At 52.7% G+C, this 17209-nt stretch overlaps 1 long non-coding RNA gene across 1 annotated transcript; it reads right to left on the bottom strand.

Moving 5' to 3' along the window:
- Positions 1–1579: 1579 nt before the first annotated feature.
- Positions 1580–16679, bottom strand: LOC123381634. Its single transcript, XR_006588896.1, has 3 exons — positions 16185–16679; positions 2994–3135; positions 1580–2630 (listed from the first exon to the last, which is right to left on the bottom strand). It is a non-coding gene; the product is annotated as an uncharacterized LOC123381634 (long non-coding RNA).
- Between the last annotated feature and the right edge of the window lie 530 nt (positions 16680–17209).

Here is a 17209-nt window from a genome sequence, read left to right as displayed (position 1 = left end):
GCTTCGGCAGGATGACCCCGAATCACAGGCTCAGCCATGGTTCCGTTTTGCATTTGAGCACTTACTACGGTTTTTCTGGAACAAGAATGGGCCTGAGGTCATCTTGGGTAAGGGTAAACCAATATTTGCCGTTGATTTTGAAAAAGGGAGGGTATCCAATTGGCTTATCCCAGCCGTGCCTGGCAGAGGTTATGAGAAGGTGACTTTTGCATTAAAAGCCCAGCTTATGTTTTATGTATTTCTGAAGAGCCACAATTTGAACCTAATTCCTCGTCCTTTTAAGAAAAGAACCCCAAAGTTAGTATTTAAAATGTCACAGGCAGTCGGCAGCCTCCGTGGGTCATGGAGGGCTGGACAATTTATGCCGGGTAGTAATAAGATTGACGCTGAATGACTTCAAGACCCTGAGAGTTGCCTAAGAGGTCGGGAATAGAAAATCTGAAACTAAACCATGAATAAATCTTAGGAAAGCTGAAAGCAGAGCTTTCAAGAAAGGAAGCTGGTAAATAGGCTGAATTTAAACTTTGAATCCACGTTATGAGGGTCAGTGAAAGGCAGTGCCCCTTAGGCCCGCAGTGAATTGTGGAGGGTCGGTGTGTGCGTGAAGCAGACCCCTCACCAAGGTCACCTCACCTGCAGCACTGTCCTTATTGGCCAACAAGACAGCTGGGATATCGGGGCATAGAGCTGGCGAGCGGCAAAGCTGGCATTTGAGCCCCGAGTGACTGACGCGTATCAGGACTTGGAGCCGTGCTGAGCACTCAGGAAGCGATATCCATGACGACGGCGACGATTACTGTTAATTATTACTTCAAAGCCTAGAGCCATAAGCTTTAGGACCTCATGAGTCTCTATGTGTGATGCCTTCAAAAAGACTCTTCCAAAAGCGACCTCTGTTATTCTGGAAACTCAAATGGGTGTGTTGCCAGAAGTGGATCATGGTAGAAGACGTACCCATCACTGACTAATCCCGCCCCCCCTCCCCCCCCGCCCCCCCTCCCCCCCCCCCGCCCCCCGTGGCTGCCCCAAACCACCATGCTTTTTATTACCCCTCTTGTCTCGGGACTGCTTCTTTATCAACATGTGTGCACACCCTCCCGGATCGGTAGTCAAAGCCACCAACTGGGGAACCCCCCCCCCCGGGCCTTGGTGGGCTGCCGGTTGGGGACCCCTACAACCCTGAGCCCGGGGAAGGCGCCCCGTGCAGTGATGGATTTTGCGCGGCTTATCATTTCTCCCCATAGCCCAACCTAACTGGTACCATCCTTCAAATTAATTCCCTCTGAGATTGAACAATTTGGCCATGAAGTCCGAGGGCTTCTGTAAAAGGACGCCAAGATCTCGCACACACCAGGGCGCGGAGGGCGGGGCCGCTCCGTTTTGTTGTGTTCTGTTTTGTGTAAGCATCCATGCCTCCGGAGCAACTCTTTTTCTTTCTTTCTTTTCTTTCTTTCTTTCTTTCTTTCTTTCTTTCTTTCTTCTTTCTTTCTTTCTTTCTTTCTTTCTTTTTTTCTACACAAATGATCCACTTCAGCCCCGCATGGCCCACCCCTCCCCACCCTAGCCTTTCATTGCCAGCAGAATCCTGGTGTCCCCTGGGCTGCACGTGCAAACCACCCAGGCAGCGTTTTCAAACTCCTGAGGCCTAAGCAGAGTTCCGGACCAATTAAATCGGCGCTCTGGGGGAGGGGCCCAGGCATCTGGGGTTCTGAAGCTCTGCAGGGGACCCCAATGTACAACCAGTGGGAAACACCCCATTCTAAACCAGCCCTAATGCTTCTGTTCCCCGCCACGACTTCTAATTTCACCTGCTCCCACCCTAACGTACACACACCCCACAATTATTTTTCTTTTAAATGAAAATGTTACCTCTATTTGTTCATTTCGGAGGAGGTTAATAGTCAACAGTGAAAAAGTACAAAAGAGTACGGGAAAAAGGCTTCCTCCCACCAGCTCCCCTCCCCAGAGGGAAAGGTCCCCGTCCTCTGCTCTCTGAGGGCACCATGACTGAGGGGACTAACTGGCAGAGTCTTTGGGTCACAGAGGCCTGGGTTTGAGTCCTGCTTCTGCCATTGACTTCCTAGATGGCCTTGGATTGGTCATTTCCGCTCTCTCATCCTGTTTCCTGTCCGTAAATGGGAGGCGATAACACCTGCCTCTTGGAGACGGTCAGGAGCGGGAAGGAGGCGTTTGGGTTCTCTGTTGCAGCTTAGCAAATGATCCCAGTAGTTAAGAGGCCTCTGAAACAAGCACTTTCTTTGCTCGTGATTCTGTGAGTCAGGAATTCAGGCCTGGGGGGGTCCTGTTCCCCGAGATGTCCTCTGGGGTCATTCTCCTGGCTGGTAGCTGGGCTGGACTAGAAGGTCCAAGAAGGTCCAAGACAGCTCCCCTGACATGACTGTCTCATCGGGGCCCTCCTCCATGGCCCTTCCCCTTGTGACTAGCTCGGGCTTCCTCACGGCGTGGTCTCTGGTGGGCGGATATAGATGGCCCTCAAGGAGAGCGTAAAACAGGAACGCAGAGGTGCTCCCAATTTCCTAAAGCCTAGTATCAAAGCTCGTGGGGTCAACCCAGATTCAAGGGGAGGAGAAACACACACCGATTCTTGACGAAAAAGTGGTATCGTCACCCTGCAACAGAGCACGTGGGATGGGATATTGTGGCAGGATCTTTGGACACACGATCCACGGTGAGAGAGGTGAATGCAGAGGGCCCGGCACATAGCAGGTGCCCACCAAATGTTTGTTACACTTTTTCTTAGCACACAGTTCTTCTGCCTTTAACTATCGCTCATCGTTTAGATATGGCCCTTTCCATTCCATCCCCAGTGCCTGGCTAAGAGCCTGGCACAGAAGAGTGAATGTTTCTCTGAAATCTCAGAGGTGGCATGAGACCAGCATGTATCCAGTCCTGTAGGGACTAATGGGGTAGATTCCTAAAATGCCAAGTCATGAGATTCCCCTTCCCTGACTTCACCCCGCCCTTTTACCCACCGGTCCTCTGGTCTGCTGTGTCCTCGACCTGACACGTCCTCCTTGTCTCTTGTCATCGCAATGTCTTCCCATCCAGATGCTCCACGCTTACCGCCAGGAAACAACTTACACGTCACCTTGTGCCCAAAGGCTCCCCAGACTCCTGCGCAGGAAGACAAAGCACACCTATGTCTGAGCACCGGCCGAGGCGTGGGCTCTTTGCCAGGCACCGAGCAAGAGCGAGATTGAGAGGGGATTTAGGGACCAGGCCAAGCAGGGTCTTAAGTGCCCCGCAAAGAACTGGAGTGTCATTCTCCAGGAAAAAGGGAACCATTGCGGGCATTTTTAGGAGAGGAGAGACACAACTAGACACACAGCAATGTGTGTGGCACCAGATGAACAGAGGGCAAAAAAGATGTGGTACATTGTGCACCGTGTTGGCATTCCAAGTTCTGAAACCTGGACAGTCAGAGCAAGGCTGTCCCCTGCAAAGCCCCCGGCCCGCAGAGAGGGAGACTGAGGCTTACGAGGGGAAGGGGTCTGCCCACGGCGGGGACCACGGGCCTTTGGCCGTGCAACTGGATTCCAGAGGCTGTGTCTGCAAGGCGTGCGTCTGACATTGAGAAACGTCTTAGCAGCATAGGGGGTAATGATTGATAGGGCTGATGAATGCAGCATGCCCATTATTATTGAAATTTATACACGGTCTACCAATCGAAGACTCTCTCCCCAGCGTGCATCTCATTTGGTCTTCACAGCTGTTGTTTTTCAGCTGAGAACCTGGGAGTCTGGCCCCTGGATTGGCAAAACTGAAATCCAGGGGTATCTTCCAGAAAGCAAATTCTGGACATAAAGCCCCCATTCAGAAACTGCCCTCTGCCGCTAATTCAAGTGTGACCTGGGCAAGGTGGCTGCCGAACGTGGGCCATATTCTAGGAAGACGAATCAGGTCACGTACAAGATAACCCAGCCCAGACCCCCACATAGCCACGTGATTCATTCATTAACAGAGATTGTGAACACCTACTAGTTGCCAGGTGTCACAGTAGGTGCTAAGGATACAGGAAGATCACCATAGACAAGGATTCTGCTCTCCTGTGCCTTCTTGTCACGTGGAGCAGATAAACTGTAAAGGAAACAAATCAGCAAAGCAAAATAAAAATAAATACAGCATGTGGTAAGAGCCATGAAGGGACCAGCTGGGCACTGTGAGAGGCATGCACGGCGAAAAGCGATTTGATTTGTGGGTGTCATTTCAGGAACGATTTTGAGCCCTAAGACACGTTGGGCCCTGGGCTAAGCCTTAAGGCTTAGAGCTGGTCCAAGATCACAAAGGGAGAAGTAACATAAGGGACCAGACACAGGCATTAACCAGTCTGTACGCTCACCTGGGCTTTATCCCCACAAATTCACGTTATCTGCACAAGGTTCTAATTCCACTACATTCTAGGGCCTGAGACACGTTGCTTAGCCCTTCTGAGCCTCAGTTTCCTCAACTGTACGACGACCGAGGATGGTAATAATAGGACCCCCTGGAAGGGTCGTTGCGGGGATTAGAAGATTGAGTTCACAGAAAGTGCTTACGACGGTGTCTGCTGCTTGGTCATAGCTATTCTTACTCCCCACACCCTTGGATGGGGCTGTCACTGGCCTTGGGGTCTTTTGTGCAGAGCTGGCCGAGGGGAAGGGGTGCCAGGTGGGGAACTGTCTTAGTCTGGGGTCCCCCAGAAGCACATCCTGAGGCAAGGATTTGCACGCAGGTAGCTTATTGGGGAGGTGAGGGGGATAATGGTAGGAAAGGGGGAAGTGAACAAGGAAGGCAGCCAGAGAAGGTGTGACACATGCCTGTGTGCACTGGGGGTAACTGGGGCTGAGTCGCCCTGGGGAACTACAGAGGCAGTGAAGCCCACAGCCTTAAATTTATCCCACGTAAGGGCAAGGGAGCTGGGGTATTTATACACCAGCTCTTCCTCACTGATAGAGGGCTATGGGGCTGGTACCAGGAGTGGTGGGGTGAGGGAGAGAGAGCGTGAGTTTTCAGCAAGCCTGTTGCCCGTCCTGGCATGCAGAGTAGACCCTGGCAGCCTCAGAAAAGCCTCAGAGAAACAGTAGTGGCTTCCGAAGTCGGGACATACGCACTGCAGTGGTCCGGATGAGGAGGAGATGTGGAGGGGCTCCAAAAGAGCCCAGTGGGGGGGGGGGGTGCAGCATGAGTAGAGACACAGTCAGGCCAGATCGTTAGCCTCCAGGGGCTGAAGAAGAGCAGAGGGAGAGCTCATGTCAAGCTGATCCCAGGACAGGGGAGGCCTTGAATGCCAGGTAAGGAATTGGGACTCCATTCTGAGGGCAGCAGACAGCCCCTTGAGGCGTTTGAGGAGGGAAGTGATGCAGAGCCTTACTAGATAAGAAACGACAAAATCATTGAGGCCGGGGGTGGGGGGGTGGGGTCTGCCCCATCCCTACCTGTTCCCGGAAGCGGCTGACTCTGTTCCTGCCAAGCTTGCTCCACAGCCCGGAAAGATGGGCCAGCCAGGAAGGTCCTAAAGACACAAACTCTAGGGACAGCTTACAAGGAATCCTCTGATAAACCAGGCAGGTGGGGGACGACGCCCCCCAGGGACATTCTCAAGTGAGAGCAAGGTCAATCACCACCTCCCAGTGGGTGGTAATGGTATTGAAGAGTCAGATACGCAAGTTTGGGTCCGAGCTGAATTCCTGGACACAACAGTCCAAGGGCTTCCAACAAAGGGTCTCCTTTGCCCCTCACCCCGGTGGCCCCATCCTTCCTCCGAACAAATGTCAATTATGAGAGACCGTTGTTTGAAAGGATGGCCATTCTGCTTATGTCTTGAGTCTCCACTTGGGACTGACCCTGCCAGAGGGGGACTGAGGAGGAAGAGAGCCACGGTCCCTTTAAGCACACACAGGCCCTGCACTGGGCATGTGCACTGAGCAAGGCCCCACTCAATTCTCTCCATCACCTGGCAGGAAGGAAGGTGTCACCTCCATTACCCAGAGCTAAAAATGTAGGCTGCGAGAGGTTAGAAGTTTGTCCTAACACAGTACTCTGGATTAAGAAGTCCAGACTTATAAAAGGTCCTGTGGTCAAGTACGGAAAGGTGATCCTATGAGAGCGGGAACCCCTGGAGAGGAGGCCTTGCCATCTGATGGACTGGAGGTGAAGGAGGGGGGCGAAATGTGCCCCAGCGTTACCAAATTCCTGAATGTCTGTGTCGCCACAGTTTATAGATCAGACACCAAATTGGGAGAACGGAAGCAAGGGACAAACTGTTGGAAAGGAATGTCGCGCTCTCAGTGTCTGCGCATGAATCATCCGACCGTCTGCAGCAACACCTAGGAGAAAATGCGGAATGCCAACACTGTTATTAAAAGAGACATTTTGCTGACGTGAGTAAATCAGAGCCGGGAAGAGTGATAGAAGGGGAGGCCAGGGGGATGAGGGGCGGGCTCGCAGCTGGGAAACCCAGGCTCTGCTACCGAGCTCCCAGAGGCAGCAAAAGGGATCCTTGCCCCACTCTGGACGTCTGAGTGTATACATACGCGTGCGTGCACATGTCCACTGGTACATGTCTGCGCGTGTACGTGGGGAGGGTGAGAGTGTGTGTTACCACACCTATGTATATGTCTGGTACATATGTGAGTATGTGTTTGCACTAATACAGTCTGTGATGTGTGCATGTGGGCGTGGGAGTGTGTGCACTTGAGTGTGCTCATGTCCCCGAGCACGCGTATATGCTCCTGAGCACATGTGCTTTCTCACAGGCTTGTGCATTTTAGGGGAGGTTGTTTTCCCCTTCCCTCTGCCAATGCAAGTGGCAAATCGGTGTTTAGAGGCAGGGCGTAGATCTCCTATGGAATCTGGGCTAGTCTGGCACTTAGCAGGTGCTAATATTTTTTAATGTTTTTTGTTTTTTTGGTTTTTTTTTTGAGACAGAGCATGAGCAGGGGAGGGGCAGAGAGAGAGGCAGACACAGAATCTGAAGCAGGCTCCAGGCTCTGAGCTGTCAGCACAGAGCCCGACGCGGGGCTCGAACCGTGAACCGTGAGATCATGACCTGAGCCGAAGTCAGACGCTTAACCGACTGAGCCACCCAGGCGCCCCAGCAGGTGCTAGTATTTTAAGTCAAGCCTGAAAACTGGATCCTCGCCCTGAGCGCTCACAGTCCGAGTCCCCAAGGACATGAAGAGTTTAGGAGCAGGAGTGAAGGGTGGGGTTCCATTTTCTGCCGGCAGAATGGAAACCATTTCCTTCCCTCATCTTCCCTGGTGGTGATTCCTGGCCACACCCGATTCCTGCCTCCCCTGCTTCGTTCCAGCCACGCTGCCCTTCCTTCGGCTGCTGGCTGTTCCACGATTCATTCTTCCCTCTTCAGGACCTTTGTCAGGTGCTCTCTGATTCTAAAGCACTCATTCTCTATGCCTCCTTCTCCGTGACCCCCACCCTCCACCCAACCTTCACCTCCCTCCCTTCTCCTCATCCCACCGGCCTCAGCTTACACATCACCTCTTCCTGGAAGCCCTTGCTGTCCCATGGTTTTGTTTTTGTTTTTTTACTTTGTAAAAAAAATGGTTATTTTTGAGAGAGAGAGAGAGAGAGAGAGAGAGGAAGGGAGAGAGAATCTCAAGCAGGCTCCACTCACAGCATGGAACCAGACACAGAGCTCTATCTCATGACCCTGGGATCATGACCTGAGCTGAAATCGAAAGTTGGACACTTAAATTCCTGAGCCACCAGGCGCCCCTACTCTTTTCTCTTTCTTTTTCTTTTTTTTTAAGTTTACTTAGTTTTGAGATGGAGAGCGTGTGAGCAGGGGAGGGACAGAGAAAGAGGGAGACAGAGGATCCAAAGCAGGCTCTGTGTGGACAGCAGAGAGCCCGATGTGGGATTTGAACTCACAAACCATGAGATCACAACCTGAGCTGAAGTCAGACACTTAACCAACGGAGCCACCCAGGTGCTCCTACTCTTTCCACTTTCTTGGTGATGGCCCTTGAAGCTCAAAAATTTTTAATCTTAATATTATCCAATTTACCTCTTTTTCTTTTGTCGCTTGTGCCCCTGGTCTCGTTTCTAGGAAAACCACTACCTAGCCCACAGTCACGAAAATTTACTATGTTTTCTTCTAAAAGGTTTATCGTGTTAGCTCTTACGTTTAGGTCAGCGATCCATTCCGAGCATTCAACAGATGAGCACGCAACAAATGTTGAGCAGTTACCATGTGCCAGCCACTGATCTGTGGCTGGGGACACCTCAATACATCAGTGAGCAAAGCGCGCACCTTTGAAGAGCTGGCCTCCAGGAGAGGAAACAGATAAGGAACCAAGAAAACCAACGAGAGACTTTGAGCTGGTATTGAGCCCTGAGGAATGGAACCACATGGCATAGTCAGGAAAGTGGGCAGCTCCAGGAGCCAGGAGCCCTGGAGCAGGTGCTAAGGGCCTCGGCGGGAGGGGAGGTCATGGTGCTAAGAGGGCTTCCTAGATCTTACTGTATTTACGAACGGCAGACTGAGGCCCAGGGAGGTGAGGCAAGGTGTCCAGCACTGCGTGGTGATGCATTCAAGCAAACCTTCTGATTCATAGGGTCCACTTCTCCCACCACCTCCCTGGGGTTGAGAGTGAGGCTGTCCCCGGAGGAACACAGTGCATTTTCTTTCTACAGCGCCGGGTTTGTGTTTCCAGAAAGAAGCAGGAAATGCTCTGATAGTACCTGAGCAGTGTCTTGCATTAAGTACTTAACCCCTCTTGGATTAGATAATCCACATGTGATTTTTAGGGGCAATCCCCTCCCTGGGAATGGTTCTGCTTTAAGACGGGCTACTTGGCCTCCAGTTTTGATAAGATAGTATCGCAATTAATCCATTTCTCTTTTGGGCTCTGCTGAAACATCTCCCTTAATCTTCATGATCTCCTACCATGTGCTTTGATTGGGACGTTAGGGGACCAGATTCACCCCGAGGGCCTCCACGAAGTTGTAAGGAAAGGAGATAAAAGTCAGGGCTTTGCCTGTCTGGGGCCAGGTTGGCTGAATTTTCATCAGTTGGACTCTCAGGTTCCCAGGCCATAGAAAAATGCCTTAGCCTGATGTATTTTCCCTTTGGGGTGAGGGGGATCTGTGGCTACTTTGTGGGACCCTCTTGGCAATGGGAAAGAACAAAAATCCAAATACTAGTCTGCCACAGGGGCTCTTGTGCCAGAAATCAGCATTTCAGAATTTTAACAGTAATTAGAGTGGTGTCCATTCAAGACAATCTTGCAGATCACCTCTGAGCCTGTCCCCAAGGAGAGGGAGAATCAGCCTACCATGACTGGGGGACCCTCCCTGCTGATGGAAAAAGCACTCTACCAGGAATCAGGGGACCTGGGTCATGTGTCACTAGATAAGTCATGACACCTTCTCTGGGTCTTGGTTTGTTTTTTGTTTTTGTTTTTGTTTTTGTTTTAATTTTAGAGAAAAAGAGAGAGAACATGAATGGGAGAGAGGGGCACAGGGAGAGAGAGAGAGAGAAAGAGGGAGAGAGAGAAGGAGAGAATCTTAAGCAGGTTCCACACTGAGCATAAAGCCTGACTCAGGGCTCAATCCCATGACCCTGTGATCATGACCTGAGCTGAAATGAAGAATCAGACACTCAACCCACTGAACCACCCAGGCGCTCTTCTTGGTTTTTCTATATAAAAAATTGCAGAGGGGTGCCAGGATGGCCTAGTTGGTTAATCTTCTGACTTCAGCTCAGGTGATGATCTCACGGGTTCGTGGGTTCGAGCCCCGCGTCAGGCTCTGTGTTGTCGGCTCAGATCCTGGAGTCTGCTTTGGATTCTGTGTCTCCCTCCACCCCTCCCCTGCTTGTGCTCTGTCTCTGTCTCAAAAATAAAAATAAACATTAAAAAAAAATTTTTTTTTAATTGCAGAGGGGCATCTGAGTGGTTCAGTCAGTTAAGCATTCCACTCTCGATTTCGGCTCAGGTCATGCTCTCACGGTTTGTAAGTTCAAGCCCTGCATCAGGCTCTGCACTGACAGCATAGAGCCTGCTTGGGAGTCTCTCTCTCCCTCTCTCTCTCTGCCGCTCCCCTGCTCGTCCTCTCTCTCCCTCTCAAAATAAAAAAAAAAACTTTTTTTTTTTTTAATAGCAGATTTGGCTTGGTCCCTCTCTAAGGCTCTTGGTAACTAAGCTGGCTTCTGAACTCATGCACAGTGACCAGTCAGTGTTATAGGGTGACTTTGGAGAGGGATGGAGGAGAGATTTACTTCCTGAGATCAGTTCTGTATGTTTAGATCTGCCAAATCCACCACCCTAGTTGCCACTAGCCACGTTTGGCTTCCTAAATTTAAATTCATTTCAGTTAAATACAACTTAAAATACAGTATGTCAGCACATTAGCAACATTTCAAGTGCTCAGTGGCCACAGGGGCCAACAATGGTCCTGAGGAGTTGACTCAGTTCTACTCTGCTTCCCAGAGGGCGTTTTCTCATACACATCGAGTGTAATTCCCTCTCCATCTTGTCAAAGAAAATGTCCTTGTTTCCCTCTTCTAAATGAGAAAACTGGCCTGAGAAGCAAAGTCATTTACCCAAGTTATTCGTCTGGCACAGGGGTGGCCAGACAGAGCTGGGCACTTGTATTCTCCAGATGCAGAGACGGAGGTTTCAGGGGGTGGCAGGGGGTGCGGCAGGTCTCCGGGCCCCGCAGTGACCCACCCAGCGAGGCCTCTCCCCACCCCAGCCGGCAGGGACCCCTGAGGTAGGTGCCTTCCCATGCTGGTCCTGGGTTCTCCGGAGGAACACTTTCTGCCTGGGAAATGAGGAAACAAGCGAAAATTCATGCTTTTGCAGTGATGCAAATGAAAATTTCCAATTTGCTACTCAAAAGCATGTCCCTGTTTAGAGATAAGAGTAAACTTGAGTCTTTGTTATGAGTGATTAATTCATTACAATGCAGAGCCTCCTCGCAGTCTCTAGTCCCACCGCATGGTTTCAGAAGCTGGTGTACCTGGCGGGAGTAACTGGCTGATCCCCAAACAGTGTGTGTGCGTGTGTCCCTGTCACAGCATCTGGGGCTGTCTCGTTAGGTCAGAAAAATGAGGGAAGTGTTCAATGAAGCAGCCTTCTAACCAGTATCTGCACGGAAAGCACTGGTCCAGGTGGGCATCAGGGTACCCAGGTCCGGAGCCTACTTTGCCTCTTGCTCCTTGAGCCTTTCACTTTAATTTAATAAGAATTTATTGTTGTGAGCAAAGTTGCTGGCCAGGGAAGCAAAATGGGTTTCAGCTTTCATGCCAACTGTGATTGATTGGTAGTTACTGCCTACAGTACTAGCTCAAGAAGGGTTCTGAGGACACCAAGAGGCTCAGTGGGCAAGAACAGCCTGATTGATTACTCATGTCTGCTGGGGCCCAGAGTGGGGCGTGGCCACATCCCACAGTCAAAGGAGATAAATAATAATGATGCTATAAATCGTAATCCGAGGAACTACAGTGAAACTTTCCTGATCAGGTCACTGGGAATATCAAGTAAGACTATGGATGGGAAGGTGCTTTGCGACCTGGACAGATGGTCTCATGATATCTGGACTCATTAATACTTTGACTGTGAATCACCATTTCCCTGTTCATGCTACTCTATCCTTTGCGCTAGACCATTGCCAGGCCTTAGTAAGCCTAGAGTAGCAGTGATGAGGAAGGAGACCCAGAGGCATATTTCATTCATTCATTCATTCATTCACGCACCCATTCATGCCTGCACCCAGCAGGTCCGTTCACTCATCCAGGACACATCTCGAAGGGTCCTGGCACCAAGACCATCCAGATGTCTGACTCCTCAGAGCTCCCAGAACACTTGACCTTTGGACTTGATCTTTGGGAAAGGAACAAGATTTAGTTCCCACCCAGGCTTGTGGCCCCTCAGAGCCTCTGGTGCTGGTTGATGGCTACCTTGCCAGGACCACTGAGGGAAGATGCCAAGCCCCAGAGCTGAGTTCATGGTTTATTTGGTAGGTGATCCCAGGAAACACTGCCAACAGATGGGGACATGACTCAGGGAAGCGAAGGAAGCCAGTTCAGGGAGCATTCCTGAGCGCGTTACCACTGTGAGTGAGTGGGGCTCCCTCCAGCTGGGCTCCGACACGAAGCATAATATAGAAAGGCCTCCAAGTTGCCCCACCCCAGAGTGAGGAAGTTAGGGTATTTGGCCACCGGCTCCCATCCATCGGTGGTTGAGGGCTCCTCCTGGGGCATTAACTCCCTGACTTTTCTGGCCATCCCCGTATGCAGGCCAAGTTTGCTCCTGTAGCCAGAGAAAGCAGTGGGGCAGAGTTGCAGGTGTTGAGTTAGAAAGGCTTGGGTGTGTGTGAAGATCTGGTGAGTGCCAAGAGGCCGTGGGAAGGGTACGCCTCCATAAGAATCACAGAAGTTTAGATCAGCTGTAGCACGTAAAGATTGTCCGATCAGCCCTCTCATTACAGATCGGGGGAAACAAAGTTCAGAGAAGGTAGGAGACACACAAGTTCAAACAGCAAGCCAATAGCAATGGTAAAACCCTAATAATCACCATGTCATGAGTGCCAGGTACAATGGGAGGGGCTTTGCATACTTAGCTCTAAGCTTGTCATTATCCCACATGGTAGATGTTACCGTTCCATTTTACAGTTAAGAAAACTGGGCTCTGAGGGGCGCCAGGGTGGCTCAGTCAGTTGAGCGTCCGACTTCCGCTCAGGTCATGACCGACCTCAGAGTTTGTGAGTTTGAGCCCCAAGTTGGACTCTGAGCTGTCAGCCCAGAGCCTGGAGCCTGCTTCCGATTCTGTGTCTCCCTCTCTCTCTGCTCCTCCCCCCACTTGTGCACCCGTGCGCTCTCTCTCTCTCAAAAATAAAATAAACACTAAAAATTTTTCAAAAAAAAAACCTGGGCTCTGAAAAGTGAAGTATTTACCCAAGGACACCACGCATTAAGTGGCAGAGACAGAATTTAAAACCAGAATTTAAAACCAGGTCTGTCCCCTGGGATCTTTTCACCACTCTGCACAGCCAGCAGCAGTTTCCAGGGACAGTTCAGAGCCCAGAGTTCTGCCCACTGCCCCAAGGCAGTCAACACAAGGGGTACCCTCAGGGTCAAGGGCCTCAAACTGAGGCTGTGTTTTTTTTGTTTTAATGTTTATTTATTTTTTAGAGAAAAAGAAAGAGTGTGAACGGGGGAGGGGCAGAGAGAGAGGGAGACAGAACCAGAAGCAGGCTCCAGGCTCTGAGCTGTCAGCACAGAGCGGGAACACACTGACAGGGAGATCATGAGCTACCCACTGAGCCACCCAGGTGTCCCCCAAACTGAGGCTGTTTTAACCGCCCTCAAGAGCTCAGAACCAGCCCACCCCTGGCCTTCTCCGGCTTCCCCTACCAGCTCTCCCTCATCCTCAGAGGAACGGCCTGGAGAGGAAGCAGGAGTGGGTTGGGAGGCAAGACCAAAGGGAGAGCAAAATGGGGAATCCCAGCGCTCTAGGCACCACGAAGGAGCCGCAGGAGTCAGTTACCCACTTGCAAATGGGGTGATGGTAACAACAGGAAATGGTTAATGGGCACTTCTAGCACCTGTCAGTCTCCGAAACACTTCAAACGTGTGAACACACTGAATTCTCAAACTAAGCACGGGAGGGCCGGGCCCCAGGTCACTGGGCTGGGGGATTAGAACCCAGGCGGCTTGATTCCAAATCTGTCATTTTGCCCACTCTGGGCACAAAAAGACCACACAGTGAGTCCCCTTCCCCAATACAGAACTCCGCAATCCGTGTTTACAAAGTGGCTTTGGCAAGCACTTCCTCATTCTCGGGGTTAAGGATCTTCACAGTTTTCTAAAGAGGACACAGATCCCACAGGGGCCAAGGTCAAGAGTAAGTCAAGTGTAAAGCCAAGTGCCCGTGCCCCCAGTGGCGCTCTCTCTGGTTGGGGGGGGGGGGGGGGGGGGGGGGGGGTGGTCCGTGCTCGACAGGGCAACAGGAACATCCGGCTGGGAGAGGGGGCTGGGTGCCTCAGGGGCCTCCCCCTCGGGGCTCGGGCTCGGAGCCGCCCGCCTACCCCGTTTGCACCCACCCGCCCCCACCCGGCCCCGGCGAGGCAGCGCTGACTCGGCAGTCTGCGAGCCTGGGTGCCCCGAAGCGGATCCCGCGCAGCACTGGCACCGCGAAGCCTGGGGACGTCCCCAGTGGCGCCTGCCTGCGGCGGGGAAGGCGAGGGCCCTCGGGGAGCCTTCCTAAGGGAGCCCGGGGCAGGAGGAATAATTGTAGAGGGTCCCTCGGGCGGAGAGACAAGTGGGTTTGGGGAGTGGGGGAGAGGGCGGAGGGCGGAGTGAAGGACAGGCACCGAATTACTGGAAGGCACGATGACCCGCCACGCGTGGGCGGCTCCAGCACCCAGCATGATTCCCTGAACCCCCACCTGTGTCTGTAAGCCACGTTTCTCACGCTACATAGCCACCTCCCCTCCCCTCCCCCCGCCAAGACATGAAAAGAGCAAAAGAAAGCCCCCAGACCAGGGAGCAGGGGAAGGAGGAGATAGAAAACCAACAGAAAGGGCTCCAAGAGGCCTCCGGGTCCAATCCCTCCCTGCTCAGAAGGAGAGACTGAGACCCCAGGAGGAGGGACCCAGGGATCCACAGGGCCTGGCCTGGGGTGGGGGTGGGGGGTCAGTCCTTCCTGTAAAAGGTGATATGGGGCCAAGTCTCAAGGCCCCCTCTCCCTCCTCCTTCACTTCCCCATCCATCCCCTCCTTCCCTCCCTTTCCCCCTCCTCCCCACCCACAGCATCTGCAGAGGCTCCAAGAGGGATGGTCCCAATCTCTGTACTAGGAGGCCCCAGTGTTCCCCCAACCCTCAAGAACTCTCCTTTTCGAATCGTACCTCAGTCCCCGGAAGAATGGTTGGCTTGGAAAGCTTCTGTGGGTGTCTTACCACACGCCCCACCCCCCACCTCCCCACCAGTGGGACAGGCTGGGGAAGAGAAGGAAGGAGCCTGAGTAAGCCTGGGGTGAGGAGTGCTCCCCGGGCACACGGAGACCTGGCTCTCAGCAGCAGCCCTGCAGGTCCCCAGGGACTCTCAGCTCCCTCACCTGTTTAGGGGACAACCACCACACCCCCCTCCCCCCTCCTCAACTCCTGCTGCCCTGCGGGAGACACTTCATTTCCAGAAGAGTCTGCAAGATCTAGTCCTACCTCTCTGGCCTTTCCTACCGCCTCCCTCACTGTCCAGCTCCAGACACATCACTCTTTCCGGTTTCCCCTAAATTTCCTTGTAGCCTCCAGACCCCACGAGCCTTTGCACCTGCTGCATTTGCACCCGAAATGCCTCCCACAGTGCTTGCAAATTAAAAGATGTCGGAGGACCCCCGTCACTGCTGGGGGGCAGAGTCGCCTTTTTTCTCTTAAGCAACTCCGTTCCCAGGCCTCAAGGGCTGGGGCTTTCTGTGTGCGCTCCTGTGCAGGGACGGAGAGGGAGAGAGTAAGAAAACTTGCACATCGTTGAGCAATTGTCTTCAGGGCAAGACTTTTTTCTTTTTAATTTATTAGGACGTGTCATTTCACAAGTAGTCCATGTTTAAGACAGAATGCAAAAACACGAAAACACCGAAAGGAAGAGCAAAACAACGACTCACGCCCTCAGCACCAAGAGATAAAGACCACTGAGGTTTTGCTGTGGAGCCTTCCAGAGGTTTTTTATGCATTCATGTGCATGGGGTGGGTGTGACTTTTCCTCCAGAAGCTCCAGGCACCAGAAATACCACAGCACCTTGTTTTTCTAGAATCAAAATGAAAGCTTGGTCCAGGCGGTCGGTCACCTGGAGCCCCACGCTTCCTTCTCTGTGTCTCCACAGCCACATCCAGCCGGGCCCACTCGGCGACCGGGGTCCTGGGCGCTCCTCTGTTCAAGCCCCGCGCCCGCGTGGGATGGCCCCAGCCTCCTCCACATCCGCTCGCCCGCCCCGTCCCCTCCACTCTGGCCACAGCGCCTCCCTTCAAACACCTGCACACATGCCGTTCTCTCTGCCTGAAACACTCTTCCCTTTTCTGCCCTTGGCCCCGGTTCAAGTCGCCTCATCCTTCAGATCCTTCTTTCTCAAGGAAGCTTCCCCACTGCCACCTCACCTGAGGAGCCCCGTGCCCCCCTCCAAACTTCCCGGCCTGCCCGCACCCCGGTCTGTCATCGATCGCATACCTGACACGTCTGTCACCTGCGTTATGCCACGTCTGAGGGCGGGGGCCACATCTCACTGCTCTTCCCCCGGCCTGCCAGGGACCTGGCGCAGAGCAGGCCCCACGTCTTTGCTGAACAAATGAACCGGCCGGTGGCCCCTGCGCGAATGTATGAATTCCTACGTGTCACACCCTCAACGAAATGTCCCTTCCTCCCGCTCTTTTCTCTCCTCCACCTTCAGGCCGTGGGCGAATCCCATAGACTTGAACTCTGCAACATGCACCAAATCCATCCTCTGTATCCGCTGTCCTATCCCGGCCAGAGCGCCTGTCATTCCTCACGGTGACAGCCTCCAACTTCTCTCCCCTCTTCCTCTCTTGGCCTTCGCCGGACAGATTATTCTCGATTATTCTCCGCACGGATGAAAAGAGCAGCTGCAGCCGGGAGCCTTTTAAAATATGTAATTCATGGGGCGCCTGGGTGGCACAGTCGGTTAAGCGTCCGACTTTAGCCAGGTCATGATCTCGCGGTCCGTGGCCAGGTCACGATCTCGCGATCTCGCGATCTCGCGATCTCGCGGTCCGTGAGTTGGAGCCCCGCGTCGGGCTCTGGGCTGATGGCTCGGAGCCTGGAGCCTGTTTCCGATTCTGTGTCTCCCTCTCTCTCTGCCCCTCCCCCGTTCATGCTCTGTCTCTCTCTGTCCCAAAAATAAATAAAAAAACGTTGAAAAAAAATTAAAAAAAATAAAATATGTAATTCAGATTCTGCTGTGACCCCCCCCACCCCCGCCTTAAAGCTCCCCTATGGGCTTCCCATTGTGCTTCAAGTCACATCCAACTGCCTTCTGATGGCTTCCCCCAGCCCTACAGGGGCTTGACCCACCCCTTCCCTGCCCCTCGCCCACCCCACACTGCCCCACGGCTCTGCTTCAGCCATGCCAGCCTCCGGACCTTCTTAAAACATGATAAACTACTTGGGGCGCCTGGGTGGCTCAGTCGGTTAAGCGTCCGACTTCAGCTCAGGTCATGATCTCATGGTTCGTGGGT

Source organism: Felis catus, chromosome D4, assembly GCF_018350175.1.
Source record: "Felis catus isolate Fca126 chromosome D4, F.catus_Fca126_mat1.0, whole genome shotgun sequence".
Lineage (NCBI taxonomy): Eukaryota > Metazoa > Chordata > Mammalia > Carnivora > Felidae > Felis > Felis catus.
This window is presented reverse-complemented; position numbering and strand designations above follow the sequence as displayed.